This window comes from Anomaloglossus baeobatrachus, chromosome 3 (assembly GCF_048569485.1).
Source record: "Anomaloglossus baeobatrachus isolate aAnoBae1 chromosome 3, aAnoBae1.hap1, whole genome shotgun sequence".
NCBI lineage: Eukaryota > Metazoa > Chordata > Amphibia > Anura > Aromobatidae > Anomaloglossus > Anomaloglossus baeobatrachus.
In genome coordinates, this window is record NC_134355.1 from 93,777,574 (window position 1) to 93,805,283 (window position 27,710).

A 27,710-nucleotide genomic window follows, 5' to 3' on the forward strand; every position below is an offset into this window, starting at 1 on the left:
TTGAGGTCATTACACGACACCCCTCCTCATTACAGAGATGCACATCATCTTACTTAATTGGTAGTTGGCTCTCAAGCCTATACAGCTTGGAATAGGACAACATGTATAAAACGTATCATGTGATCAAAATACTCATTTGTCTAATAATTCTGCACACAGTGTATACATGAGACACGAATCAGTCAATAGTAAAAGATTAGTTGAAAGAAAAATATTTAAAATAGTACAAAAAAATAGGAGGGTAGAGAATGTGGTAGTGATAGTGATGCAATTATTAAAATTAAATAGTACATAATAAACACATTTAATACGACTGATATCTAGCAAAAAAAAACCATGTTTAATAAAACGTAATTGACATTTATCTAAATCGTAAAACATTTCTGGTACATCAGTACCATGAAGAAGAAAATTTAAGATATTGAACATGTACGGTTACGTCTTGAGAATTAAAAAATGCAAAATCTTGACATTAAGATGCAAAACAAAAGTTGGACAGATTTACTTTACCTTAGACTGGAAATTTGGATTAGTAATTTTAGTGGTAATTGATGCCAGATCACAGCTGTCTTAAATATCATTTTGTGTCTCATGGACATTTGTTGAGATATGTGTCACCTCTTACTCTTTCTTCCTTTTAAATACAAGCTGTAATCAAAAAATTAGTTATTCTGTTTGACTACACAAACAATTTTTGTATCTTTTTTTGTAATACATGGAGCTAAATATTTGGTATTTCCATGCTATCTTATACTTCCTATATCCTATCCTGAAGAGTTTTCAGGGCTCCATATTATTAAAGGCAGGATTACAATGACAGATAAGCTGTCACGGATGTGTCACAGCCGACAGTCAGTCCTGTGATGTCCGGCAATAGAAGGTCACAGTGTTTGGCTGAGCAAAATGCTCCCTGACTTTCCATTATTCATGCTGTTAGTATTCAGTGAACTAGGTATCTCCTCTGCTGGGTATTCATCGTTTTCTTTTTAGGACCCTGAGTAGCTCCTTCCACTTCAGCTGATAATCATCTGTATTTCCCCTTTGTTTTAAATACTCTCATTTTCTCTGGATTTGTGCTGAGGATAGTCAGTTCCTTCACAAGCTCTGGATGCAAGCAGGTGGCTTGCACTCATCTGTAAGATCGTTGAGTCTCTTTGCTGAACTTTTTCCTGAGGCATCAGGAGATAAGTTGTCATGCACTTTCCCCATTTGTGTGCTCCCTGTGTCTCCTTTAGTGTTTATTGGGGTTGACGAAGAGCTCATCCCACCTGTTCCCTATCTAGGGCCCAGCTCTAGGGTCATGCTAGAGTCAGGTATCCAGCTCAGCGTATAGGTCAGGAACCTACTTAGGATGGTGAGGGATCCCAGGGGCTAGTTATAGGTTTGATAAGGGGTCACCATCTCCCCCTTCTCTAGAGGCAGGTTTTCCCTTGCCTTTTGCCATTTGCTTGGTACTCACCCATACTGACCGTGACATAACCCCTCTATACACAGCTGATAACACAGGATCCACCAATCACAATAGGCAATGTCACAGTTGACACTTCTCCCCCTCCCTATATAACAACCTTTGTACAGACTCAATAGATGCTTCCACATGAAAGAGGATCAGGATCCAAACATTATGACTAGTACATTTGTTGTTTCCTGAAACAATAGGAAGGTAGGGTCCAAAAAACCCAGAGACCATTATGAAAATTGCAACATATTTAATTTTTATTTTAAAAACAGATTGTGATGTGTTAAAAAGGCAAAAATCTTAGAAAATGCATTTAACACAAAAACCTTTCTAATTTAAACAATAGGTAATTTTCTGAAAATAGCTTTCTCTAAAGATTGATATATGAAACACCAGGTCTGCAAGTAGAAATTATTTCAAATAGTTATTTTCTTTTTCAGACCCAGTATCTCAGATCTTTGGATCCTTTCTATACTGCTCTAATTTATGAATATTAAGTCCATCTCAGTTGTGTAGCTTGTGTGGCGCCCCTGAGGTTTCAGTCGTCAAAGGGTACTGAACCTCACTTAAGGTGCGGTACTTATCCTTGGTAAGGAAGAGGTTAACTGTTGGTGTTTCTCACATTCACAACCACACACAGGTGCTTTCTCACCGAGGGGTTGGCCTTTACTTTACAGCTAGTATCAACCCGATTTATTACCCCGTTTGCCACTGCACCAGGGCACGGGATGAGCTGGGGTGAAGCGCCAGGATTGGCGCATCTAGTGTATGTGCCACGTCTGGGGTGCCTGCGGCCTGCTATTTTTAGGCTGTAAAGGCCCAATAACTATGGACCTTCCCACCCTGAGAATACCAGACCACAGCTGTCCGCTTTACCTTGGCTGGTGATCCAATTTGGGGGGGACCCTACTTTTATTGTGTAATTATTAATATTTATAAAATAATTATAAAAAAGAGCCTGAGGGGACCTCCACATTGGATCCCCAACCACGGTAAAGCTGCCAGCTGTGGTTTTCAGGCTACAGCCGTCTGCTTTACCCTAGCTGGCTATCAAAAATGGGGGGACCCAACGTCATTTTTTTTTTAACTATTTTTTAAATAGAAAAAATTAATGGGCTTCCCTGTATTTTGATTGCCAACCAAGGTAATGGCAGGCAGATGGGGGTGGCAACCCATAGCTGTCTGCTTTATCTGCGCTGAGAATCAAAAATACCGCGGAGCGCTACGTCATTTTTTTAAAGATTTATTTTTACAGCACTGTGATGTCCAGCAATCAAAATACAGGGAAGCCCATTTTATTTTTAGTTATTTAAATAAATAATTAAAAAAAATATATATGGGCTCCCGCTGCATTTTTTGTATTGCTAGCTAAGGGTAATCCAAGCAGCTACTGGCTGCTAACCCCCACTGCTTGGTGTTACCTTCACTGGCAATGGAAAATCCAGGGAAGCATTTTTTATTTTTTTTGCCAAAAAACTACAAAAAAAGGACGTGAGCTTCGCCATATTTTTGTATGCTAGCCAGGTATAGCAGGCAGGTGCTGGAAGAGTTGGATACAGCGCCAGAATATGGCGCTTCTATGAAAATGCCATTTTCTGAGGCGGCTGCAGACTGCAATTCGCAGCAGTGGGGCCCAGAAAGCTCAGGCCAACCTGTGCTGCGGATTCTAATCCCCAGCTGCCTAGTTGTACCTGGCTGGACACAAAAATGGGGCGAAGCCTACGTCATTTGTTTTCTAATTATTTCATGAAATTCATGAAATAATAAAAAAAGGGCTTCCCTTTATTTTTGGTTCCCAGCCGGGTACAAATAGGCAACTGGGGGTTGGGGGCAGCCGTACCTGCCTGCTGTACCTGGCTAGCATACAAAAATATGGCGAAGCCCACATAATTTTTTCAGGGGGCAAAAAACTTCTGCATACAGTCCTGGATGGAGTATGCTGAGCCTTGTAGTTCTGCAGCTGCTGTCTATCTGTATGGAGAAGAGCAGACAGCAGCTGCAGAACTACAAGGCTCAGCATACTCCATCCAGGACTGCATGCAGAATTTTTTTGCCCACCAAAAAAATGACGTGGGCTTCGCCATATTTTTGTATGCTAGCCAGGTACAGCAGGCAGCCACGGGCTGCCTCCAACCCCCAGTTGCCTATTTGTACCCGGCTGGGAACCAAAAATATAGGGAAGCCCGTTTTTTTTAATTATTTCACTTATTTCATGAAATAATTAAAAAACAAATGACGTGGGCTTCTCCCCATTTTTGTGTCCAGCCGGGTACAACTAGGCAGCTGGGGATTGGAATCCGCAGCACAGGTTAGCCCGAGGTTTCTGGGCGCCTCTGCTACGGATTTCAGTCCGCAGCCGTCCCAGAAAATGGCGCTCTCATAGAAGCGCCATCATCTGGCGCTGTATCCAACTCTTCCAACAGCCCTGGAGCCGGGTGGCTTGTTGGGTAATCATGAGTTAATACTGGTTTTGTTTTACTAGCCAGTATTAAGCCAGAGATTCTTAATGTCAGGCACGTTTGACCCGGCCATTAAGAATCTCCAATAAAGGGTTAAAAAAAACACCACACAGAGAAAAAATACTTTAATAGAAATCAATACACAGACACATTAGAGACTCCATCTTTATTACCCCCTGTCAGCCCTCCACGATCCTGCTCTTCTGTCTTCTTTCTTTCTAGTGTAGTAGTAGTGACGATTGTAGTGAGGATGAGGTTCCCCAGCTCATCACTTGGGGCTGGGGAACCTCATCCTCACTACAATCCTCACTAGTGTAGTAGTAGTGACGATTGTAGTGAGGAAGGATGAGGTTCACCAGCTCATCACTTGGGGCTGGGGAACCTCATCCTCACTACAATCCTCACTACAATCGTGAAGCAGCATGCAGCCTTCACTCCGTGAGTGATCAGTGCTGGCTGTCAGCGGTAACAGCGGTAACGCTGACAGACGCGTTACCATAGCAACGGTGCTCTCGGAGCCGCGGTTAGCGGTGACGTCACCGCTAACTGCGTTGCTATGGCAACGGTGATCTCCGTTAATGACCGGCTGTGTCAGCCGGTCCCTAACGGAACGGGGAGTCGACCGTGTGCTAGAGCATGTCGCCGGTACACGGCGATACACATATGTGCACCGTGTACCGGAAAGATGCACTTTCAGGTCCTACATGTCGTGTCATAGTCATGTGACCAGTCTGTAGCCAATGAGATAATAGCCACGTGACTGGTCACATGGCTATTTTGACGTCACGATAGGTCCTGCATCTCTGCTGGCAGTGCAGGTCACCGGGAGGATTAAGCGATCATCGGATGGAATAGCGGCAGGAGACAGAGTGCAGAAGGGATCGCGGGGACCGTGTTACGGGGGGCTGTCTGATAATAACCGAAAGGAGTATCAGACAGTCAGGGTCCACCGTGCAAGACTTTGCTGCAGACTATGGCAGAGTGCAATACCTCTGTTAACGCACAGAAGGATATAATAAGTAAGTAAAGCAATTCCTCCCTTACTTGGAGGGTGTGTGGAATGATCTCTGTTAATAATCACAGAGACAAAGGCAATGTGTGCGAAATGGCACCTACCTAGGTCCGCTCTTCTAGTGGTGCAAAAGAGACGAACAGCAGCGTAAGCCGCACAAAGCTCCTACCTGCGTTCGCTCCACTAGTGTGCGAGGACACGAACCACTAGATATGGCACCTGCCTAGGTCCGCTCTTCTAGTGGTGCAAAAGAGACGAACAGCAGCGTAAGCCGCACAAAGCTCCTACCTCTGTTCGCTCCCCTAGTGTGCGAGGATACGAACAACTGCCAGACGCAGTATAAGGAACGTTACCCTAGCGGCAACGTCCACCTACGAGTAGAATCACAAGGCCCAGCCAGACCATGTGCCTCAGGCACCTGCCTATGTCCGCTCCCCTAAGAGGTAAGGATACGGACAGCAGCCGAAGCTGTAAGGTATAAGATCGCTACCCTGCCGGTAGCGCTCACCTAGCATAGACAGAGGAATGCCTAGAGGAACGCGCACAGAGCGTCTACTCATATGCATGAACCAAGAGGACTGAGCACCATGCGGCGTGTGTCAGGGTCTTATATAGACTCTGTGCCTCATCCAAGATGGAGGACACCAGAGCCAATCCGCTGCCAGAACGACAGGAGTGACGTCATGCTGGCCTATCACCGAGCAAGACGTCACAAGCACATGACCAGCGACCAATCGGCATAGAAGGTGTTAGAGACATGTGACCTCGTGTCAGCGATGATGTCACCCGCACATGTGCAATGGCTCCAAGATTGGACTTAGTCTCCGGCGCTCGCACATGTGCAGTAGCAAGAAATCTGGACTTAGTCTCCAGCGCTCGCACATGTGCAGTAGCAAGAAATCTGGACTTAGTCTCCAGCGCTCGCACATGTGCAGTAGCAAGAAATCTGGACATAGTCTCCAGTGCTCGCAGCAACCGTAACAGTACCTCCCCCTCAAGGGCCCCCCTCCCGGCGACGCAGGTAATTGGCAACTAAGTCGGGAGCATGGACAGCCTCCTCAGGCTCCCAAGAGCGATGTTCCGGGCCATAGCCCTCCCAATCTATCAAGAAGAACCTGCGCCCTCTAACAATCTTAGAACCAACTATGGCTCGTACCTCATAGCTAGAGCGAGAGGAATCAGAGGCAGGAGAGTGCACTTCACGAGCGTGAGGTAAAATAGCCGGCTTTAGCAGTGAGACATGGAATTTGTCATGAATCCTAAGATGGACAGGTAACTTCAATTGATAGACTACAGGATTTACCCGTCGAAGAACCTCATAAGGACCCAGGAAGCGAGGAGCAAATTTGGCAGAGCTCACTCTAAGTCTCACGTGTTTTGCAGAGAGCCACACAAAGTCCCCTGGAGAAAAGACAGGAGCCGGGCGACGAAACCGATCGGACACCGTCTTCATACGGTCCTTAGCTGCTTGGATCGACTCTTGAGTCCGATCCCAAACCTCTCTGGCATTAGTTGCCCAGTCGGCCACAAGAGGAGGAGGTGCAGCAGTGGGAAACGGTACCGGTACCCTAGGGTGTTGCCCATTATTGAGTACGAACGGTGTCTGCCCAGTGGCCTCAGCCAGCGAATTGTTAAGGGCAAATTCTGCCCAGGGTAGGAGGGAGGACCAGTTATCGTGGTTCTCAGCAACAAAGTGTCGAAGGTATATAATCATAGATTGATTGGTACGTTCAACCAAACCATTAGTCTCCGGATGGTATGCCGAAGAGAGATTCAACTCAATTTGCAGAAGGCTACAAAGGTCTCGCCAGAAACGGGAAGTAAATTGCGGGCCTCTATCACAAATGATACGATCTGGCATCCCGTGAAGCCTAAAGACATGCTTGAGGAATAGTTTGGCTAGTACCCTGGAAGATGGGATTCTCGATAACGGTACGAGATGAACCATCCGGGAGAAATGGTCCGTAATGACCCACACAAATCTATGTCCCTGTGAACATGGAAGATCACCCACAAAGTCCATGCCTACCACCTCCCATGGTCTATCTGGCACTGGTAAAGGATGCAAGAGCCCAGCCGGTCTCTGCCGTAATGGACGGTTGCGAGCACACGAGTAGCAGGAACCGACATATCTCTTGACGTGGCTGGCTAAGTGTGGCCACCAATACCACCTCTCCAGTAACTCTCGTGTCCGCCTAATACCAAAATGCCCACCCACCTTTGAGGTGTGGGCCCATGACAGTATATCATTCTGTCGATCAGGCGGAACAAAGGTCTTGCCCGGTGGGATTTGGTCTAACGTCACAGGGGAGAGCGTATGAAAAACCCTGGAGGGAAGGATAAGACGAGGTTCGTCAATCTCTTCCTGGGTAGAAAGCATAGAGCGAGACAGGGCGTCTGCCTTGTTATTCTTACTCCCAGACAAATAGTTGATGGAGAAGTGAAAGCAGGAGAAAAACAAGGACCAGCGGGCTTGGCGAGGATTCAGACGCTGAGTGGTTTGTAAGTACGTCAGATTCTTATGGTCTGTATAGACCTGGAAAGGATGTTTCGCTCCTTCCAGCAAGTGACGCCACTCCTCCAAGGCTAATCTCAAGGCGAGCAGTTCCCTATCCCCAATGGTATAGTTTCTCTCTGCCGGTGAAAAGGTTTTAGCAAAGAAGAAACACGGCCTTTTTCTACCTGCACCGTTCTTTTGATACAAGACCGCACCAGCACCCACTGAAGAGGCATCAACCTCTAAGAGGAAGGGCTTACTCTCATCGGGTCTTTGAAGAACGGGAGCAGTTGAAAAGTGTCTTTTTACTGCCTCAAAAGCCTGAGATGTCTCAGTAGACCAGGCTTTGGGATTAGCACCTTTCTTAGTCAAGGCCACCAAAGGGGCCACCAAAGTAGAAAAATGGGGTATGAACTGCCTGTAATAATTTATGAATCCTAAGAAGCGTTGCACCGCCTTCAAGGAATGAGGTTCAGACCATTGCAGGACAGCAGAGAGCTTCGCAGGATCCATAGCCAGACCCTCTTGTGAGATAATGTAACCCAAAAAAGGCAATGAGGACTGCTCGAATACACATTTCTCGAGTTTAGCAAACAATGAGTGCTCCCTTAAACGGGAAAGGACACGAACGACATCCTGACGATGAGTCTCCAGATCAGGAGAAAAAATCAGGATGTCGTCCAGATACACCACTACTGAGGATAACAGTAAATCCCTGAACACATCGTTTACGAAGTCCTGAAATACTGCGGGTGCATTACATAACCCAAAAGGCATGACGAGGTATTCATAGTGACCGTCTCGGGTGTTAAAAGCGGTCTTCCATTCGTCACCCTTTCGAATTCGTACCAAGTTATACGCACCCCGCAGATCCAACTTCGTAAAAACTTGAGCTCCTCTCAGTCTGTCAAAGAGCTCCGAAATTAAAGGTAATGGGTATTTGTTCTTTATTGTGATTGCGTTGAGACCCCTGTAATCTATGCAGGGACGCAAATCACCCTCTTTCTTCCGAACAAAGAAAAACCCAGCTCCCGCGGGAGAGACAGACTTACGAATGAACCCCTTCTCTAAGCTCTCTCTTATATAGGTCGACATGGCCTCCGACTCAGGTATCGACAGGGGGTAAACCCTGCCTTTAGGTGGAACCGAACCTGGGATAAGGTCTATGGCACAGTCATACGGCCTATGGGGTGGAAGAACCTCAGCACCCTGTTTGGAGAACACGTCAGCGAAATCCAAATAGGGTGTAGGTATGGGAGAGAGATCAGTTGATGCAACCGCAACGACCTTAGGTGGTAAGGGAAGACATCGGGACTGACATTTCGAACCCCAACTAATAATGCTGTCAGACTCCCAGTCAATGTGAGGAGCATGAGTCCGAAGCCATGGAAGATCCAGAAGGACGTCGTCTATACCCTCAGGCAAAACAAGAAAAGAAATCTCCTCTATGTGACCCTGAGACAGGGAAAGGCGCAAGGGAACTGTCCTCAATGTAATGGAGTCAGACAACATAGTTCCATTAACAACACGGACAGGAATAGGCGCCTCTAACATGATAGAGGGAATATTGTGTCCCTTTACAAATCCTGAGGACACAAAAATCCCGTCAGCTCCGGAATCCACAAAAGCCATAATAGGCCATGTATTCTCAGATAACGAGAGCTGACCTGGGATACAACACTTAGAGGGTGCAGAAGACGTCTCTAGTAACCCCCCTCTAATGGATACTAGGCCAGGGAGTTTCCCTGACGACTAGGACACTTGTTGGCATAGTGCCCAGCCTGACGACATACGTAACATATAGGAGGACCAGACTTGCGTAGTCTGGAGAACGTATGACCTAACTCCATAGGAGTGGGAGATGTTTCAGATGCTGAGGAAGATGGTAGTGGACCCTCAACAACTGGAATAGCCCGAAGCTTAGGGCGTGAGGAAGAGACCTCGAGTCTACGTTCCTTATGGCGTACATCGATCCTCGTTGCTACTGTGATCAAGTCCTCCAGAGAAGCAGGGACCTCACGAGTAGCAAGGGCATCCTTGACATAGCCTGCCAACCCTCTCCAGAAGATAGGAATCAACACCTTCTCTGGCCAATCTAGTTCTGCCACCAGAGTTCTAAAAGCAATGGCATAAGAACTAGTGGATAACGAACCCTGAGATAGATCTAACAGTCTCAGGGCCGCATCATGGGTAACCTGCGGACCCATGAATACCGCCTTAATAGCATCAAGAAAGTCTTGATGTCTCAGAGTAACCACATCAGAGCGCTCCCATAGGGGAGTCGCCCATTCTAAGGCTTTGTCCTGAAGTAAGGAGATGATAAAGCCTACTCTGGACCTCTCCGTAGAGAAGCGAGAAGAGTTGACCTCTAGGTGTATCTGACACTGACTAATGAAACCACGACATGATCTGGCATCGCCAGAATATCTGTTTGGCAGAGCAAGTCGAGGATCATGTGCAGATGTCACCATGGTCTGAGGTTTATCCTCTATACTCTTGAGCCGTGACTCAAGTACTTGTATGTAACGGTGTAACTGCTGATATTCTGCCATAACTGCCAGACCCTTGGCTCAGTCCTAATGTTACGGGGGGCTGTCTGATAATAACCGAAAGGAGTATCAGACAGTCAGGGTCCACCGTGCAAGACTTTGCTGCAGACTATGGCAGAGTGCAATACCTCTGTTAACTCACAGAAGGATATAATAAGTAAGTAAAGCAATTCCTCCCTTACTTGGAGGGTGTGTGGAATGATCTCTGTTAATAATCACAGAGACAAAGGCAATGTGTGCGAAATGGCACCTACCTAGGTCCGCTCTTCTAGTGGTGCAAAAGAGACGAACAGCAGCGTAAGCCGCACAAAGCTCCTACCTGCGTTCGCTCCACTAGTGTGTGAGGACACGAACCACTAGATATGGCACCTGCCTAGGTCCGCTCTTCTAGTGGTGCAAAAGAGACGAACAGCAGCGTAAGCCGCACAAAGCTCCTACCTCTGTTCGCTCCCCTAGTGTGCGAGGATACGAACAACTGCCAGACGCAGTATAAGGAACGTTACCCTAGCGGCAACGTCCACCTACGAGTAGAATCACAAGGCCCAGCCAGACCATGTGCCTCAGGCACCTGCCTATGTCCGCTCCCCTAAGAGGTAAGGATACGGACAGCAGCCGAAGCTGTAAGGTATAAGATCGCTACCCTGCCGGTAGCGCTCACCTAGCATAGACAGAGGAATGCCTAGAGGAACGCGCACAGAGCGTCTACTCATATGCATGAACCAAGAGGACTGAGCACCATGCGGCGTGTGTCAGGGTCTTATATAGACTCTGTGCCTCATCCAAGATGGAGGACACCAGAGCCAATCCGCTGCCAGAACGACAGGAGTGACGTCATGCTGGCCTATCACCGAGCAAGACGTCACAAGCACATGACCAGCGACCAATCGGCATAGAAGGTGTTAGAGACATGTGACCTCGTGTCAGCGATGATGTCACCCGCACATGTGCAATGGCTCCAAGATTGGACTTAGTCTCCGGCGCTCGCACATGTGCAGTAGCAAGAAATCTGGACTTAGTCTCCAGCGCTCGCACATGTGCAGTAGCAAGAAATCTGGACTTAGTCTCCAGCGCTCGCACATGTGCAGTAGCAAGAAATCTGGACATAGTCTCCAGTGCTCGCAGCAACCGTAACAGTACCTCCCCCTCAAGGGCCCCCCTCCCGGCGACGCAGGTAATTGGCAACTAAGTCGGGAGCATGGACAGCCTCCTCAGGCTCCCAAGAGCGATGTTCCGGGCCATAGCCCTCCCAATCTATCAAGAAGAACCTGCGCCCTCTAACAATCTTAGAACCAACTATGGCTCGTACCTCATAGCTAGAGCGAGAGGAATCAGAGGCAGGAGAGTGCACTTCACGAGCGTGAGGTAAAATAGCCGGCTTTAGCAGTGAGACATGGAATTTGTCATGAATCCTAAGATGGACAGGTAACTTCAATTGATAGACTACAGGATTTACCTGTCGAAGAACCTCATAAGGACCCAGGAAGCGAGGAGCAAATTTGGCAGAGCTCACTCTAAGTCTCACGTGTTTTGCAGAGAGCCACACAAAGTCCCCTGGAGAAAAGACAGGAGCCGGGCGACGAAACCGATCGGACACCGTCTTCATACGGTCCTTAGCTGCTTGGATCGACTCTTGAGTCCGATCCCAAACCTCTCTGGCATTAGTTGCCCAGTCGGCCACAAGAGGAGGAGGTGCAGCAGTGGGAAACGGTACCGGTACCCTAGGGTGTTGCCCATTATTGAGTACGAACGGTGTCTGCCCAGTGGCCTCAGCCAGCGAATTGTTAAGGGCAAATTCTGCCCAGGGTAGGAGGGAGGACCAGTTATCGTGGTTCTCAGCAACAAAGTGTCGAAGGTATATAATCATAGATTGATTGGTACGTTCAACCAAACCATTAGTCTCCGGATGGTATGCCGAAGAGAGATTCAACTCAATTTGCAGAAGGCTACAAAGGTCTCGCCAGAAACGGGAAGTAAATTGCGGGCCTCTATCACAAATGATACGATCTGGCATCCCGTGAAGCCTAAAGACATGCTTGAGGAATAGTTTGGCTAGTACCCTGGAAGATGGGATTCTCGATAACGGTACGAGATGAACCATCCGGGAGAAATGGTCCGTAATGACCCACACAAATCTATGTCCCTGTGAACATGGAAGATCACCCACAAAGTCCATGCCTACCACCTCCCATGGTCTATCTGGCACTGGTAAAGGATGCAAGAGCCCAGCCGGTCTCTGCCGTAATGGACGGTTGCGAGCACACGAGTAGCAGGAACCGACATATCTCTTGACGTGGCTGGCTAAGTGTGGCCACCAATACCACCTCTCCAGTAACTCTCGTGTCCGCCTAATACCAAAATGCCCACCCACCTTTGAGGTGTGGGCCCATGACAGTATATCATTCTGTCGATCAGGCGGAACAAAGGTCTTGCCCGGTGGGATTTGGTCTAACGTCACAGGGGAGAGCGTATGAAAAACCCTGGAGGGAAGGATAAGACGAGGTTCGTCAATCTCTTCCTGGGTAGAAAGCATAGAGCGAGACAGGGCGTCTGCCTTGTTATTCTTACTCCCAGACAAATAGTTGATGGAGAAGTGAAAGCAGGAGAAAAACAAGGACCAGCGGGCTTGGCGAGGATTCAGACGCTGAGTGGTTTGTAAGTACGTCAGATTCTTATGGTCTGTATAGACCTGGAAAGGATGTTTCGCTCCTTCCAGCAAGTGACGCCACTCCTCCAAGGCTAATCTCAAGGCGAGCAGTTCCCTATCCCCAATGGTATAGTTTCTCTCTGCCGGTGAAAAGGTTTTAGCAAAGAAGAAACACGGCCTTTTTCTACCTGCACCGTTCTTTTGATACAAGACCGCACCAGCACCCACTGAAGAGGCATCAACCTCTAAGAGGAAGGGCTTACTCTCATCGGGTCTTTGAAGAACGGGAGCAGTTGAAAAGTGTCTTTTTACTGCCTCAAAAGCCTGAGATGTCTCAGTAGACCAGGCTTTGGGATTAGCACCTTTCTTAGTCAAGGCCACCAAAGGGGCCACCAAAGTAGAAAAATGGGGTATGAACTGCCTGTAATAATTTATGAATCCTAAGAAGCGTTGCACCGCCTTCAAGGAATGAGGTTCAGACCATTGCAGGACAGCAGAGAGCTTCGCAGGATCCATAGCCAGACCCTCTTGTGAGATAATGTAACCCAAAAAAGGCAATGAGGACTGCTCGAATACACATTTCTCGAGTTTAGCAAACAATGAGTGCTCCCTTAAACGGGAAAGGACACGAACGACATCCTGACGATGAGTCTCCAGATCAGGAGAAAAAATCAGGATGTCGTCCAGATACACCACTACTGAGGATAACAGTAAATCCCTGAACACATCGTTTACGAAGTCCTGAAATACTGCGGGTGCATTACATAACCCAAAAGGCATGACGAGGTATTCATAGTGACCGTCTCGGGTGTTAAAAGCGGTCTTCCATTCGTCACCCTTTCGAATTCGTACCAAGTTATACGCACCCCGCAGATCCAACTTCGTAAAAACTTGAGCTCCTCTCAGTCTGTCAAAGAGCTCCGAAATTAAAGGTAATGGGTATTTGTTCTTTATTGTGATTGCGTTGAGACCCCTGTAATCTATGCAGGGACGCAAATCACCCTCTTTCTTCCGAACAAAGAAAAACCCAGCTCCCGCGGGAGAGACAGACTTACGAATGAACCCCTTCTCTAAGCTCTCTCTTATATAGGTCGACATGGCCTCCGACTCAGGTATCGACAGGGGGTAAACCCTGCCTTTAGGTGGAACCGAACCTGGGATAAGGTCTATGGCACAGTCATACGGCCTATGGGGTGGAAGAACCTCAGCACCCTGTTTGGAGAACACGTCAGCGAAATCCAAATAGGGTGTAGGTATGGGAGAGAGATCAGTTGATGCAACCGCAACGACCTTAGGTGGTAAGGGAAGACATCGGGACTGACATTTCGAACCCCAACTAATAATGCTGTCAGACTCCCAGTCAATGTGAGGAGCATGAGTCCGAAGCCATGGAAGATCCAGAAGGACGTCGTCTATACCCTCAGGCAAAACAAGAAAAGAAATCTCCTCTATGTGACCCTGAGACAGGGAAAGGCGCAAGGGAACTGTCCTCAATGTAATGGAGTCAGACAACATAGTTCCATTAACAACACGGACAGGAATAGGCGCCTCTAACATGATAGAGGGAATATTGTGTCCCTTTACAAATCCTGAGGACACAAAAATCCCGTCAGCTCCGGAATCCACAAAAGCCATAATAGGCCATGTATTCTCAGATAACGAGAGCTGACCTGGGATACAACACTTAGAGGGTGCAGAAGACGTCTCTAGTAACCCCCCTCTAATGGATACTAGGCCAGGGAGTTTCCCTGACGACTAGGACACTTGTTGGCATAGTGCCCAGCCTGACGACATACGTAACATATAGGAGGACCAGACTTGCGTAGTCTGGAGAACGTATGACCTAACTCCATAGGAGTGGGAGATGTTTCAGATGCTGAGGAAGATGGTAGTGGACCCTCAACAACTGGAATAGCCCGAAGCTTAGGGCGTGAGGAAGAGACCTCGAGTCTACGTTCCTTATGGCGTACATCGATCCTCGTTGCTACTGTGATCAAGTCCTCCAGAGAAGCAGGGACCTCACGAGTAGCAAGGGCATCCTTGACATAGCCTGCCAACCCTCTCCAGAAGATAGGAATCAACACCTTCTCTGGCCAATCTAGTTCTGCCACCAGAGTTCTAAAAGCAATGGCATAAGAACTAGTGGATAACGAACCCTGAGATAGATCTAACAGTCTCAGGGCCGCATCATGGGTAACCTGCGGACCCATGAATACCGCCTTAATAGCATCAAGAAAGTCTTGATGTCTCAGAGTAACCACATCAGAGCGCTCCCATAGGGGAGTCGCCCATTCTAAGGCTTTGTCCTGAAGTAAGGAGATGATAAAGCCTACTCTGGACCTCTCCGTAGAGAAGCGAGAAGAGTTGACCTCTAGGTGTATCTGACACTGACTAATGAAACCACGACATGATCTGGCATCGCCAGAATATCTGTTTGGCAGAGCAAGTCGAGGATCATGTGCAGATGTCACCATGGTCTGAGGTTTATCCTCTATACTCTTGAGCCGTGACTCAAGTACTTGTATGTAACGGTGTAACTGCTGATATTCTGCCATAACTGCCAGACCCTTGGCTCAGTCCTAATGTTACGGGGGGCTGTCTGATAATAACCGAAAGGAGTATCAGACAGTCAGGGTCCACCGTGCAAGACTTTGCTGCAGACTATGGCAGAGTGCAATACCTCTGTTAACTCACAGAAGGATATAATAAGTAAGTAAAGCAATTCCTCCCTTACTTGGAGGGTGTGTGGAATGATCTCTGTTAATAATCACAGAGACAAAGGCAATGTGTGCGAAATGGCACCTACCTAGGTCCGCTCTTCTAGTGGTGCAAAAGAGACGAACAGCAGCGTAAGCCGCACAAAGCTCCTACCTGCGTTCGCTCCACTAGTGTGTGAGGACACGAACCACTAGATATGGCACCTGCCTAGGTCCGCTCTTCTAGTGGTGCAAAAGAGACGAACAGCAGCGTAAGCCGCACAAAGCTCCTACCTCTGTTCGCTCCCCTAGTGTGCGAGGATACGAACAACTGCCAGACGCAGTATAAGGAACGTTACCCTAGCGGCAACGTCCACCTACGAGTAGAATCACAAGGCCCAGCCAGACCATGTGCCTCAGGCACCTGCCTATGTCCGCTCCCCTAAGAGGTAAGGATACGGACAGCAGCCGAAGCTGTAAGGTATAAGAACGCTACCCTGCCGGTAGCGCTCACCTAGCATAGACAGAGGAATGCCTAGAGGAACGCGCACAGAGCGTCTACTCATATGCATGAACCAAGAGGACTGAGCACCATGCGGCGTGTGTCAGGGTCTTATATAGACTCTGTGCCTCATCCAAGATGGAGGACACCAGAGCCAATCCGCTGCCAGAACGACAGGAGTGACGTCATGCTGGCCTATCACCGAGCAAGACGTCACAAGCACATGACCAGCGACCAATCGGCATAGAAGGTGTCAGAGACATGTGACCTCGTGTCAGCGATGATGTCACCCGCACATGTGCAATGGCTCCAAGATTGGACTTAGTCTCCGGCGCTCGCACATGTGCAGTAGCAAGAAATCTGGACTTAGTCTCCAGCGCTCGCACATGTGCAGTAGCAAGAAATCTGGACTTAAGGCTACTTTACACACTGCGATATCGGTCCTGATATCGCTAGTGTGGGTACCCGCCCCCATCTGTTGCACGACACGGGCATATCGCTGCCCGTGCCGCACAACATCGCCCAGAGCCGTCACACATACTTACCTGTCCGGCGACGTCGCTGTGACGGGCGAACCGCCTCCTTTCTAAGGGGGCGGTCCATGCGGCGTCACAGCGACGTCACTGAAGCGTCACTGAACCTCCGCCCAATAGCAGCGGAGGGGCGGAGATGAGCGGGACGTAACATCCCGCCCATCTCCTTCCTTCCGCATAGCGGCCGGGAGGCAGGTAGGGAGAGCTTCCTCGCTCCTGCGGTGTCACACATAGCGATGTGTGCTGCCGCAGGAACGAGGAACAACCTCGTTACTGCTGAAGTAACGATAATTGGGAATGGACCCCCGTGTCGCCGATTAGCGATTTTTCACTGTTTTTCAACGATGCAAAATCGCTAATCGATGTCACACGCAACGGCATCGCTAATGCGGCCGGATGTGCGTCACGAATTCCGTGACCCCAACGACTCCGCATTAGCGATGTAGTAGCGTGTAAAGCCCGCTTTAGGCGGGCTTTGCACACTACGACATCGCAGGTGCGATGTCGGTGGGGTCAAATCGAAAGTGACGCACATCCGGCGTCACTTGCGATGTCGTAGTGTGTAAATCCTAGATGATACGATGAACGAGCGCAAAATCGTCGTCATCGTATCATCGCTGCAGCCTCCGACATTTCCATAATGCCGGGGGAGCGACAGGTACGATGTAGTTCCTCGCTCCTGCGGCAGCACACATCGCTGTGTGTGAAGCCGCAGGAGCGAGGAACTTCACCTTACCTGCCTCCCGGCTGCAATGAGAAGGACGGAGGTGGGCGGGATGTTTACATCCTGCTCATCTCCGCCCCTCCACTTCAATTGGCCGCCTGCCGTGTGACGTCACTGTGACGCCGCACGACCCGCCCCCTAAGGAAGGAGGCGGGTCGCCGGCCAGAGGGACGTCGCACGGCAGGTATGTGCGTGTAAAGCTGCCGTAGCGATAATAATCGCTACGGCAGCTTTCACTATATATCGAACGTGCGACGGGGGCGGGACTATCGCTGCAGCATCGGTAACACATTGTTACTGATGTTGCAACGTGCAAAGCCCGCCTTAGTCTCCAGCGCTCGCACATGTGCAGTAGCAAGAAATCTGGACATAGTCTCCAGTGCTCGCAGCAACCGTAACAGACCGGTAAGTGTTATGGCAATGTTTATTAACTGTTTGTGTACATTTATAATGCATTTTTATGTGTTTGTGATTGCCTCCCATTATAGCCTATAGGTTCGAGTTTGGTTCGTTGAACGTTCGACGAACTGAACTCGAACGGGACCCCCATTCGGCGAACCGACCTCGAGCCGAACCGGGACCGGTTCGCTCATCTCTACTCCCTATTTAGAATGATTACACTTACAGTATGATCTCCTATAATCCCAACACATGATGGCCACTACAGCCCTATGGGCTCCTACACAATTTGATTCCCCACGGCCCTTAACACTGAATGATGACTTCCACAACCAGCTAACACATTACCCTTTAGTCTCTCAATAGTATATGATGGCCCCCACCGCAGCCCTACACAGCATGATGCCCAGCCCTCAAACAGAGAATGATGACCCCCACAGAAGTATATCTTACAGCTCCCAAACATAATGATCAACCCCACCTTCATGTAATACATAATGATGGCTCTACACGTTCCTCCCAAAAGTGAATGACAAAAAAACAAACAACCACTACTCACCTCGCCCTCTTTTCCCAGGCGTGATTCTTTTGCTCTATGCTCTGCACACTGAGGCGCCACAGCAGGCATGATTTAATGATTTAACACATAATTGTCCAAACTTATTAAGCATCACTCAGAACCATCAACTTCAACCCTACCCCATGAAATGATCATGAGGTAACTGGAGTGAAAACATGCCACATAGGAAAATAACAAAAATAAAGAATTTTTTGGATAAAATCCAAAACTTTATTGAATTAAATAAATACAAATACATTTGATATGGATTAAATTAAACAGAGGAGCACACCACATGATCTAATGATGCCTGCTGCACTGAGACACTCCGTCGCACAAGCTGAATGATAAAAATGGCGCCAATGGCGTACTCTTCCACTATTTAGTTTACCAGTATCCGTGTCACATTGGACAGAGGTGAGGAAGTTGACTGCATCGCGCTTTGCACAGGCCATTGCTTCAAGCCCTATTTTAGTCTCTTAACACTAGAAGTCCCAGAAATTTCAAGCTCCCGCCTGAAGTCCCGAAAGTGGGTCAAATGACATACAATAAACTGAATAGAACTAACTAGAAACTAAATGGCTAAACTCAATGGAAAACAACAACCTCCTGTGGTGTGACAGTAATGACCTTAATTACAGAACAAAAGACGGTGATTATAGGATGTTAGCTAAAATCCTTCAGGTCATTCGACCCGTCTCTGGGTTCCAAAGGTAGAAATGTTAAATGACCCCTCTCTGGGTCTTCTAGTATTAATTCCTGTTCCTGAAAGGAACAGCCAAAAGACTGGATTTGCCCAACAGGTCGATATGTGCACAGGTCTGCCTTACATATATAGCATGAACCCTGTAGATTCATAAAATATTACTTAGTTATTATTGACAAAGAAATGTACTATTTTTATTATATGCTGCTAACAAAGTAAATTGTAAGAGTATTGGTCTCATCTTAAACGTTAAATTACCTTTAAAAATGAGCTCATCCGAAGAGTATTCCGAAAATGCAAAAGAAAGAAAAGCTATTTTTTTCCACTTCGATTTTATATATTCCAAGGCAAGATTGACATAATAAGTCCTAACAATAACTATCATGTTCGTGTATTTTAAACAAGTCAGGAATGTTAGGACTTTGCTGACTTTAAGTATCACTATTACGTTGTAATTAAAAGGAAGCGTTAACCTGCTTCTTGTGAGTCTCTTGTCTTAAAGGTTCCATTTGCTAATGGTTATCAAATGGGTGGCTGTTTATTTTAGGAGGGAAAGCCTACCCTGCGGACCTGGTAGTCTAAGTACTTTAAATAAACAGTTTCTGTAAACTCTAAAATGGTACATTTACCCGACTTTCTATAAAGAGCTCATTTATGTTCACATTGGTGGGGAAATATATGGAACAAAGGATTATTTGAACTTTATCATCAATGAACTTCAATCTTTTACTCTGGGTACCTGATATTTTCTTTCCACAGGGAAAGCAATGAGGATGTTGTAGACTAACTCAGACCTGTTGACATTTAAAATAAATGAAAATCAAATTCCTCCAAGATTGTAAGTTTAGTGTTAGATCTGTTTTTATATACATTTTAAGCAACTGTTTATATAGCTCATTTTGCCAATGTTTGTGGAAATGCTTCCAGACGAGTGTAAGGTGATCACTGCTGGTAGAGTTCAGACTTGTTTCAGAAATAAAAAGCCTTAACATATTGGGAAAACAAATGCGTACATCACCGGGTCAGCTACTACTTAACACCTCTTTATAGAAGCTTCAGGATGATGCTGTTCCATGGTGGTGACATAAGCGGTGACATCAGAACCTTGAAGCTTTATCTGATGTATAGGATAATTTTACCATAGACTGAAACATATTTTAACTTTCTAACTATTATCTCTCCAGGGAGGAAGGAGATGAACTCTAGCGCCACCTATTGGAAGTAGCAATCCTAAAAGTCAAAAAAGGCCCTTTATGTGGCTAAGAATTTATGCCAGATCAGAAGCCCAATTTGCAGACATGGTGTTTCGGGGTGATTGCCCCTTATCAGTGCAAAGTATGGGATCTGATCTGGTGGTATGACCCAACTTTCTAACATGAAATCCTTTTTCTGATTTGCTTTACATGATGGCTTGTATATATAGTAATTTATTTAATTCTCTATATGTCTGCATACAATCGGGGTATTTATAGTGGGGCACAATTTTGTAAGAATAGAATTCTAAATTTTGGTGCATGTCCGTTATGTGTAAGTAATTAATTAATTATAAATGAAAGTATTTACTGAGCACAGAGTGATGCTGGGTTGTGATGCTGAGTTGTGATGGGCGAACCTGGACTGTAAAAGTCTGAATCTGCGCGGTTTCAAACGTACCTGAGTGTCAGGCCCAGGTCCGAAATTCTCAGGGAATTCTGGCTAATGATTCGGATCCGGCACTCAGGAAATAAAAAAATGGATAAACTAAAGAAAACAAGAATGAAGCAAACACTTAATACTTACCAAGGCGCCGTCGCAGCTGTAACTACTCCAGTGACCACTTATTCTTCTTCCGGGGCAGCTCAATATTGCTCATCCATATAAACTTCTTTCCCCTCCCACCGGCAGTCCCGGCATCTGTGATTTTTTGCATTCAGACGCGCCCCCAGCCCATGTGACAGCATCTGTCTGCAGGTCACGATCATGGTGTAAAAATAAATAAATTAATAACACTATTGGCATAGGGACCCCCTGTATTATGATACTCAGCACAGAAAAAACATACGGTAACAGGCTTAGCCCCCAGCGGTACGCTTACTGTATCTTGGCTGTGTATCAAAATAAGAGCAATCGGATGCATTTTTTTTTTAAATTATGGATATAAATAATTTATAAAACACAGTATGTGGTCCTCCCAATTCTGTTCCCCAGCCGTGACAAAAGCCCAACAACAGGGGGCGGTATCCTCAGGCAGGGGAGACCCATGCTTTTTGGGCCCCTTCAAGCTAAAAATAGCAGCTTGCAGCCACCCGGGTTTGCTGCATCCATTAGATGTAAAAAGCCCAGTGCTTTACCCAGCTTTTCCCAATTGCTCTGGTGTGGTGGCAATTGAGGTAATAAAGGGTTAATGACAACTCATAGCTGCCACTAAGCCCTAGATTAGTAATGGGAGGCATCTACGAGACCCCCTGATTACTAATCTGTAAGTAAAAAGAAATAAACACAAACTCCAAAAAATCCTTTATTTGAAATAAAAGACAAAAAAGCACTCCCTTTTACTACTTTATTAATCCCCAAACACCCCTGCACGTCTGACATAATCCACATTTGATCCTACGACGATTGCTCCTCTGATACATCTGAAGTTCACCCATAGAACAATGAATGCCTGCTGTGAGCTGCAGGCAGAGACTGAGTTAGCCATGTGATCAGCGGTGACGTCACTCAGGTAATTTGTGGTCACAGTTGGAGGTTCCCACTGTCCTCCACCTGTGACCGAAAATCACCTGAGTGATGACACTGCTGATCGCATGGATGTCTGCCTGCAGCTCACAGCGGCGGACTGTCATTGCTCTATGGATTTGGGTTGAGTCTAAAACACATCAACAGCTACAAAAAGGTGTGTTGTATTCACACAAATATTTCCAATCTGTGCAAGGTATACCAAGGCCTGGGGCATCATCAGAATGTGGAATGGTATACACCTTGCGTGCATTTGAATATAGGTACTAGGTAATAGACCTGCCAGCTGGACAGCTAGGGTGATGAAATGTTTAGTTAGTGACTAGATGGCCTGGACTTTATTCTTCTATTGTGAGATATATTCTTTGCTGTATATGAGGATAATAAAGTTGGTTGCAGCTAATTATGAACATAATCCACTGTTTTGGAGCGAAAACTCTTTGTGTGCCAAGCATCTATCCCTTAGGATAGAATAGTTTTAATGGGAAATGCAAGTATTTAATAAAACAGTCATGTCAGGAGAAAGGACAAATCCTCTTTATAGGCCAATATTAATGTCACAGATTTCTGTTTCTCCCACAAAAATGCCCTCAAAACACACAGTACATATACATGTGTTTATTTTTATATGGTCAATTGTGATTTTATTGGCTTTGCTGCTTCACTCCCTTTTTCAACATATATTCCATTTTATTTATTGCTTTTTCCATCCAACATAAAAAGCTAACATTTTTTCTGTCTTGCAAAGAACGAATAATAAAAATTCTGTTACATATTTATGAAGTAGCTTGGTATGATAGATTAGAGAATAAATGTGAAATGAGCACATAAAATCATCATTTATGTACAACAATGTGGCAAGAATGACATTATGGTAAGAAAAAGCTATTTAAACTTGTTTAGTCTATGCGCTCTTCCTCTTTGAATAATTTACAACCCTGGTTTAAAACAGTCTTCTCTTCTATAAGTCAACATCTCCGAGTATTTAATATGATTACATCATAATCCGTGACTCAAAAAGGCAAAAGGTGGAGCTCAGAGTGGAATAATTGTATTCAACAAAAATTGCTGTCCTGTGTATATTTTTAACACTTCTCCAAAACATTTAAGGGAACCCTTTATATCACAGTATACTCCAATGTCAATTGCATTTCATGGATAGCTATCAATTTAGGAAGTGGCCAGACGACTTCCAGTTGTAGCTTTGCTCAGTTATGTCTTTGCTCTATGTTCTGATATTCTGATATTTGCTTCCTGACCTTGGATTTACATTTTGACTACTCGCTCGGATTACCCCTTTTGCCTTGACACACTCTGACCTTTGTTACCTGACCCTGGACTTTGCCTCTAACTATCCATGTGTCTTATCCCATTATCTTTGACGTACTTTTCTGGCTTTTGACACTTTGACTTCCAAGTCTAACGACTTGTCTTTTAGAAGTGACTCAGTGTCACATTACAATTAACCCTAACATTTTTTTCACTTGTACAGTTACCAGTATGGATCCAGTTTACATCCTTTTTATCAGGTGGAGAACATGACGCAAATGATGGGGATATGAAAAAAATACCAGAATCTTGAATCATGACAACAGCAGCTGCAGAGACAGGTATTTAATTTGATGAAAGATCCCTATAGCTTGCCGATGCCGGCTGTGGATTCAATGTCTGTACTCTCAGACGTGCAGTTTGGCTCTACCGAATCTGTAGTGGTTCCTCTTAAAAATGTTCTTGAGAGAAAAAACAAATGAAGGTGTTCAGGGAGAGCTGTAAGTTATTTTTTACTCTGTGACCTTGGTCTTCAGGGGATGAATCCAGGCAGCTAGGAATAAATATGTCCCTCCTGCTAGGATGCCCTCAGAACTGGGCTTTTTCTTTATTCCCCCAAGCCCCAGAATGGGTTTCTGTCAATGCCTTCTTTGATGCCTTAGGTGTAATTTAAGATTAACCTATTTTAAGCTAGGTGGCTAGGATCATTAGTTTGACACAAGGGAAGTGCAAGGCTGAGGTCTACTGAGGTTGAGTGGAACAATGCAGCCCTCAGGTTACAATTTCAGAGGGGCTTTCTGAAGGTCTTAAGTATGCGCTTTCTATTCATGCTTCCTCATGTTCATTTTTGGAGGCACAGGCTATACAAATGGACCTCAGAATCCAGGACCAATGTAGTGAGCAGCGGGGTGCCATTTATATTTGCCCTGAGCATGTCAGTCTACCTGAGGTGGATTCGATGGAGGTTGGAGCAACCAGTTTTTGTTCTGTGATAAGTAAATGTTGGTACCATCTAGGACTCTGTAACTTCTGTGGTCTCGCTGGACATTTTCTAAAGAACTGCCCAACTTGTCCTCAGGCAAGCAAGCCTTCGAGAAATGCCTAATTCTAGGTTATTGTCAAGGAGGTCACTTAGTCTTCAAGGTACCTTTTTCTGTGATTAGAAGCAGACATACTGTCACTCAGGGTGGGTACACGTCTACCTGCAACCCGTCACAGACAGCAATGGGTGGGGAAAGTAGTGCACATGCAGGAGCTTAATGAGTAGCACGGAAGTGAATGGGCTGGTGTGGGAGTAGTTATAGCCACGCCGGAGCTTTGATAAGTATAGCGCTCCTGCTCCTATCCGGCCATCCCTTCTACCATCATTTTTAATCTCCGGATTATGGTCCCCATAGACTTACATGGGGATCGGTGTCTGGCCAGATATCCGGGATCAATTCCGGGCTAGACACGATTTTTTTGCTTAAGTCTGCTTAGTCCCACCGGTATATGTGAGTTTACCCATCAAGATATCAGCCCATACAATTAAAAAACTTTTTGACTCCTGGACAATCTCTCTCAGTGCCCTTAATGTGTTTAGTTAATAAAAAGCAAACTTACCTACTGGACGGGCACTGCTTCAAGTGCTGCAGTCTATCAGCGGATGCTGGTACGCTACAGCACTCATGTGACATAACGATGTTACCAGATTGCGGTGTACACAGCGCTCAGAGTCGAGCCCTTTCAGGAGGTAAGTATACATTTTTTGTTACTAGACACAGGAACATTGAAAGGGATTATTCAATATTGAACTGTCCTTTTAATTTACAGCAGAGCAAACCACCTGAGAGCTGCTGAGGAGATACAGGAACACAGTGGGCGATTCTTATTTTGTTATAATAGGACAATAATTCCATTTCGGGTAAATTGTCAAAGCTTTTTAAAATCATGAAAAAAGGGCCAAGTTTATATGATAAATTATAGCTCTCTTAGAGAGGCAACAATAGGACCACACACATATTTGGTTTGTGAGGCAGTGCATAGATGCACATAGACTTAGGTACAATAAGGCATCCAGAGTGATGGTTGAAGGGGCACCAAAATGGGTCAGTAAGACCCGGCAGCTGGTCAGTCAGGACTCCTTACCCTTTATGTTGCCTTCTGAAACACTGCATGCCGGACCTCACTTTTTGGTGCTTCCTCTCTGCAGTGGTCAGTGAAAAAGGTCACCGAGGGACGGCATATGGTGGGTCAAGAAACAATAACAAGAGTATATGTAAATGAAGTAGTTCAAATGTTTTAATCAGAACCAACAAAAGCCAGAACTATAAGTTGGTGGGTTGGGTCAGGGTGTCACTGGATGGGAAGAAGGGTAGAAGAAATACCTAGATAGTGGAAGGAACATATGATGGGCACTGCCTGATGTGTGGATGGAGAGGGAGGCGCATTATGAGAATTGAGGAGACAGTAGCTACAGTACTAGGAGCAGCTATGACCCCTGTGTCTGTCATGATGTACTTCCTTTGAACACTGACTTAGTGCCACACGAAGACTGCTTTTGAGCTATACAGAGTGTTGCTACTGTCTTGCTCTGTACAGCACAAGTGATTGGCACATGACATAATCAAGTTCCCTAAGGAGACTAATAAAAACAATAAAAAGTGAAAAAAGTTTTTAAAAATATGAAAAAACCCCACAAATGTTCAAATCACCCCCTTTTATTCCATTGAAAATAAAACATTTTAAAAAAATATACCTATTTGGTATCGCTGCATTCAGAAATTCCTGATCTATCAAAATATACAATTAAGTAATCGGATCAGTAAAGGGCGTATCGAGGAAAAAAACAAAATGCCAGAATTACATTTTGCCGGGAATAGTAGTCATGAGACTGCAAGTATGAGATATGCAGACTTGTGTATCCTGTCTCTTTCTTGCCTGCTGTCTATCTCATCTGCTGTATTTCTCTTGTCTGATGTCTGTCTAATCTGCTGTCTATCTCTTGTCTTCTGTCTCTCTCCTTTGCTGTCTCTCTTGTATCCTGCCTTTTTTGGGTGCTGTCTGTTTTCGTCTGTCTCTTTTGTATCCTGTGTGTCTCTTGTCTGCTGTCTCTGTGACGCCCCTGGACTAGTCAGGTCGTCACAGGGTACTGCACGATCTTTATTTTCAGTGCAGGACTCAAACCCCCATGGTTCTGGGTCCCCATCTTGCAGTACTGCCTCCACCAGCATTCACAAATCCTAGTGACATCTCGCACCACACCCTGTCAGGCACACCAGGGGGCTGCTAAGCTGGAATAGGGCCGCCCACCTAGGGGTCAGGCAGGGAGGTGGGAGGTGACAAGTCAGTTCAGTGGTAGCCCTCGAGCTGTGAGGAGCTCGAGGAAGGTGGGAGTTGGAGCTCCCAGGGGAGAAGCAGACTAGGTCGCAGACGGAGGTCTGGGCCCGGAGGAGTCGGAGACCCAGTCGTGGGAGATTATGACTGAGTGCTTGGCTAGTCTTGGAGGATAGCCAGCAGCCACAGTTCAATAGCTGGGCTGGGACCAAAGGCACGTCGGGGTACATGGACCCAGCAATAAACCTGCAGAGGAAAGGGCCTGTATGGACTGTACCCACGAAGCTCAGAGATTGGGGGCACTAGCGCAACGAGTGGGATAGGACTTTCCAAGAAAAGCAGCCCACTGAAATCCCAAGTGTGAGCTCCTGAGAGCAAGCTCCTCTGCTACTCTTAGTAGGGAGCGGGGCCCGGAAAGCTCCAAGCTGACGGGCTATGTAGATACTCTAAAAATACTGTGCCCGGAGGCAGGCCACGGACCACCAGGCAGTGCTTCAGGGGATGGGACCCGGACAAGCTCCCCAAGAGGGCAGCGGCACCCAGAGACTTGGTTTACTACGTTGTCAGGATCTGCTTTTCTTCTGAGTGAGTACCTGATTAACCCCTGCGACCAGCGAGCCTGCACCCCACTCCACCATCCAGAGTTCTGGGGCCTTCCCCTACCTGTGGAGGGTAACGTCATCTGGCTTCCCCACTCCATCACCCCTGGTACTCCCAATGGCAGCGGCGATACTCCCTATTACTGCCCACCACGGGTGGCGTCACAAACTACCTAAATCCCCTGTAAATAACCCCCCATCACGTTTAGGTCTGACCCCGAGCCCCCGGGTCCGGAGACCCTCAAGCCACGAGAAATGACGTCCAGATCTGTGCGGTCCGACCGCTTCTGGGGCGGGATGCATCCGGGACATCTCTCTCTTGTGCCCTGCCTCTCTGTTGTTTACTGTCTCTCTCATCTGCTCTCTCTCTTTCTCATTTGCTGCCTCTCTCTTGTCTTTTGTCTTTTTCTTGTATCTTGTCTCTCTCGTTTATCCAGGCTCTCTAGTCTGCTGCCTCTTTCTTTGCTGCTTTCTGTCACTTGTCTCCTATCTCATATTCTTTCTCTCTTTCAAGTCTTGTATCTGTGACGCCCCTGGACTATCAGGTCGTCACAAGGTACTGCACAAGCTGCCCTTCCGTGCAGTATTCCACCACCCTCTTGGTTCTGGGTCCCTAACTAAATGGGGTTGCCTCCAACAGCAAATCAAATCCTAGATACATCCTGCACCACACCCACCAGACATACCAGTGGATGGCTTGAGTGGAATAGAGTCGCCCACCTGGGGGGTCAGGGAGGGGAGGTGAAGAGTGTAGTCAGTTAGGTAGTGAGAGTGTGTAGAGGAGAGTTGAAGGAGAGAGGTTGGGAAGTAGCCCTCAAGCTGTGAGGAGCTCAGAGGAAGTTGGGAGTGGTGACTCCTGAAGTAACTGTCTAGGTTGCAGATGGTGGTCTGGGCCTAGAGGAGTCGGACCCCTGGTCGCCGGGGATTGTGGCGAGGTGTTTGGACCTGTTGAGGGGGACAGTCAGCAGCCTAGCACTATCACCGGTCTGGGACCGAGGGCACGACGGGGTAACAGACCCTGGGTCGAGGAATAGCTTCAGGCAACCCGATAATTAACCTGAGGAGAGCGT